The sequence below is a fragment of the Nicotiana sylvestris genome, chromosome 2, assembly GCF_000393655.2.
Source record: "Nicotiana sylvestris chromosome 2, ASM39365v2, whole genome shotgun sequence".
NCBI lineage: Eukaryota > Viridiplantae > Streptophyta > Magnoliopsida > Solanales > Solanaceae > Nicotiana > Nicotiana sylvestris.
The window spans coordinates 114,045,526-114,050,021 of record NC_091058.1 but is presented as its reverse complement, the minus strand read 5'-3'; the positions used below and the strand labels follow the sequence as shown (position 1 = coordinate 114,050,021).

The following is a 4,496-nucleotide window of genomic DNA, read 5'->3' as shown; positions in this document are numbered from 1 at the left end:
TAATTGTACGAATACACTTTACACCATCATATAGGAGCTAGATTTAAACGATATTACGTACGTACCAAGTGCATTGATCTACTCCGTAATTAATCAAGCCTGAGTAATTCGGTATCTTTCGTATTGTATACTTTACCCCTGAATTCCTTGCCTCAAACACGAATACGTAGTTGAAAACACAAAGGGTAAAAGACAAAGGAAAATTAACTTTTGGGAGAAAAATAATGGACCATATATAATAAGAAACGACCGCTGCAAGTTGACACTGCTGAAATTAAAGTCTTGCAGTGGCATTCCTGGCTAGCTAAATTTTCCTCAAGAGGAGCTCTCTAGTACAATGCACTAATAGTCCGTTTGGCCAAGTTGCAAAAATTAGCTTATTTTGATAAGTGTTTTTTTTTTCAAAGTACTTTTTTCAAAAGTACTTTTGGTGAGAATCAGTTTGTGTTTGGCTAATTAGTTTGAAAAGCATTCTGAGCAGCAATTAGTGTTTGGCCAAGCTTTAAAAAACTGCTTCTAAGTGTATTTTTCTCAAAAGTGCTTCTCAAAAAAGTGTTTTTGGAGAGAAACTACTTTTTCTGCTTCTCCAAACTTCTGCTTCTCCTCAAAAACACTTTTTTTCCTTCCAAAAGTTTGGCCAAACACCTCATTTTTTTGGTCAAAAATGCTTTTGGCCCAAAAAAACACTTTTGGCCAAAAAGAAGCTTGACCAAACAGGCTATATAAGTTTGAGAAAAACTAGATTGAGGTAAGCTATATTTTTTCATATGATATCTTCTTTTACTAGTAAATTAGCAGAATGTGTACTGATTAGTGATTAGCTAGCTTCCTTTCTGATTTTGAGCAAATTTCCTATATGTGAAATTTATAGAATTCTTGCTTTCTGCATGGTAAATTTGCATTCATGAATTTAGTTAAAAGTGAAAAGAAAAAAAGAACAAGATTGCATTTTAATTTCTCCATCCAATACATCTGACAAAGTGAGAAATTTGATGAAAGAATTAACATAAACTAGCTAGCCCCAACCGTGGGAAATATGTGCTATAAATTGCAGCTACCAATGGCGAAGCCAGAAAATTCAATTTGAACACCCTTTGTCATTGGACTATGCAAGGGTATTCAAAGTCTATTTTTTTTAATCTAATATTTTAGTAAGTATAATTTTTCGGCGAAGAGCTTAAGTTGATCACCATTGGCCACACATTGCTTCGCCCCCGTGCAGCTACTACAACACGATTAATCCACCAAAGTATTAGCTCTATGCTTGGTTGATTTCACACGACATGTGATATTCGTTATCCAGCCCTGCAAAAGAAGAACAACTAGAACTTGATATCCAAATTTTTAGGAAGAAAAAGAAAGATTTTTTGTTTGAACTCCCTGTCACACTCCTTTTTTTACAAACTTTACTAAATCCTCTTAAAAAATAATTTTGCAAAGCTCGAAAGGGTTTTTCAATTTTGAAAGTGACAAAAATTTGTGTTCAAAAGGATTAACTCAGAGTCGCCACCTGATATTTGATTTCGGCGTGTCAGGTCACCGTTTTTTCTAGAAATATATTTTTCCCTTTCAAAACACTTGAGACTCTAAAACTAAATCTGCACCAGAGACTCCCCAAGTCCCGTGAAAATCACGGTTGCATATATGATCAAGTTGGCTTTTTAGAAGATTCGAATTAAGGTAAAAGACACAGAAATGGGAAAATAAACACACAAGAGGCTCGAGGTCGTTCTCACCTAATAAAAGAAGAAATAAAAATGAAAATAAAATACTACGAGTTCTACTTTAGGTCTCCAAATACAAGTACTTCGGGGTATTCCCCGGAATAAAATATATGCAAGTCCTTCGGGGCATTCCCCGGATAAATTTAACTAAGGGAACGACCTCTTGCCTCAAAATTAACAAAAGTCCTAAAGCTTGCCTACCCAAATGATAACGCCCTATGCATGCTCCAAGCGAATAAAGTAAATAAATAAGGGAAAACTAAAGCATGTAACAATTTAATTATGTTTGGCTTTTCCCCGTTCCCACGGCCAATATTTCATTCAAGACAAATACATTGAACAAGACATGATGGGAGAATCAAGTCGATACACATCCCAAAATGAATGGGAGAGAATGAATTAACTAACAAACTAAGACGAATAATGAAGTGAAATGAAACAATAAAATATGATAAGAGCCACCCAATTTTCCCTCAAACCCATCCCAAAATACGTTAAAAAGGCCACTGATTCCCATTCTTCTTATTACCTAACACTTGATAAAACTAACTAAGGGGCTAAAACAAGTTCCAACCATAGCCCCTCAGAAACACGTTAAGCTAACTGGGAATCAAAGAACCTGCCAATAATTTCACCTATGTGGATTTAACTCTCTCTAAATCTTGATTTCACTTAGCTACAACTACCATAAATTTGGGAAAAAGACTACTAGGGAGCATTCTGCATTAGACTTAGTTAACATGGAAAGCTTAATGACAAGTGAACCTTCACCATAATGATGCAATTCATAAGCACAACTATGCGCTTCCCTCCACAAGTAGTAGGAAAATTATTAGAATAAGGAGAGGTTCATGGCTAAATCAATCTGCATATCTCCTGCTTAATAAGGTGAGTCATTCAGGGAGTCATCACCTAGACAGATGCCAATTGCCCTCCTTAAAACAAGAATAACAGGAATGAGCACCTCTTGCAAACCCGACAAGAAAGAAAAGAATTTCACCATGACACCTAAACTAGATTAATTTACTACTCCGACAGTCCAGGATCTGGACTGAAATTGCTAATTCACGATATGACTCAAATTTAGCAAAATCTCGCGACCGCTTCAAAACATTAAACTGAATTATCCTAAATAACAACAAGAAAGAAACATCGACGAATAACTCCAGAAGTCATGTAACGCTTAAACATCAACAAGACCGATAAGAATGATCAGACGCATGCCAAGAGAGACTCGATCAAACTAACCTTAAGCAAGGACTCTCAACGAATTTCAGAAATTGAGTAAATGAACTAATTTAACCAACAAGCAAAAATGCTTAACAGATGTTTCTATTACTCTGCTTTATACTCAAAACCAAGAAAAGCTACGAATATTCATACGCAAACACACTGCTGAACTGAAATTTAGCTTAACAGCTTCATAGTCAATCGAACGAGTTCTGACAAATACGAGACATTATTCTGCCATTTCAGATAATCACAAAACCAAGTTACATTTCAATCAAATGCTTCAATACCAAACAAATTCGGGATTGTCGACATTTAAACATAAAACAAACAGGACAGAATTGCATGCCTAGAGAAGTCATCCAGACTCATCATCAATCAGAACACAACAATATGTTTCTATTAGCACTCGAACTTAAACATCTAAGAAATTCAAACTACTTCTGATTGCTTATCCTAGGCTCTCATCATATTTTCAATAAAACACCAAAGATAGATTAAGAAAAGAGAAGGAGATTGAACCTGTTTGATCGAGGCTTTGATTAATTTCGTTTGTAAGCGATTACAAGTTAAACTTCCCGATGAAGTTTTGAAATGAAGAAGCGACACGGCAGCAGGTAGACAGGAACCGAATCAGCGACCAAAACTCGAACGACAAACTCGATTTCGGCTCAATTAATTTCCATGTCGAAAGAGCAAAATCGAAAAATGTGGAATCCAAAATTGAAGGAAGAAAGCCGAAAATCAAAGAGCACTAAACTAAACATTTTTTTTGTGTTTTCTGATTTTTTTAAATGAAAAACAGATCTCTAACCAAAATGTTCTAACTCTTTTTTGATTGTATTACTCTACTTAACGGAAAATAGAAATATGAGAAGAATCACCCCTAGAACTCTAGAACACTCTTTTTTCCAAATTTTTCTCTGATTTTCTCCCGTATCCTCTTTTTCTGCCCGAAAAATCTCCTTTTATATTCCAACCCAGAAGCTTCTAACCTCTTCTCCAAGAAAACCGATTTTTCTCCGAAATCTGAAAAAATCCCTAAAAATCCGAAAGCCTTTTTCGTGTAAACGGGTTTTAGGCAAATGGATGCTTAGGATCCAAAGATCTCGATCCTATGGCTCCCATTTAACTATCATCCATTTATGAATGGCTCGGATTCTTCAAAGAAATTGAGAAGAGCACGTGAAATGAGAAGAAAACGCGTTAAAATCAGATGTTAATGATGAGGGGGGACCATGTGAGTTAACTCGCCAGGTTGGCGAGTTTTTCCGAAAGGACGCGGCAGAGGAGTGTAAGAGAGGGCTGGGCGCTATTTTGGGTTCCTTTAGGTTTAGGATTTGTAGGAGATAAAGGATTTTTATGTGGGGTGTGGGGCATTAATCTTGACCTTAGGATTAGAGGGGTTGGATGGCCAGGATTTAAAATCAAAAACGGGGCGGGGCTGGCGGATTGGGTGCGGGTCAGCAAGCTTTAGGAGTTGGGTTGTTGATTTGGGCTTCAAAAAATGTGCGAAATTGGACAAAAAATGACTGAAAATTC

The 4,496-nt window shown here is 36.3% G+C and overlaps 1 long non-coding RNA gene across 1 annotated transcript; it reads right to left on the bottom strand.

The window, feature by feature from the left end:
• Window positions 1-921: 921 nt before the first annotated feature.
• On the bottom strand, window positions 922-3,896 carry LOC104238562 (uncharacterized). Its single transcript, XR_713915.2, has 2 exons — window positions 3,477-3,896; window positions 922-1,305 (listed from the first exon to the last, which is right to left on the bottom strand). It is a non-coding gene; the product is annotated as an uncharacterized lncRNA (long non-coding RNA).
• Window positions 3,897-4,496: the final 600 nt, after the last annotated feature.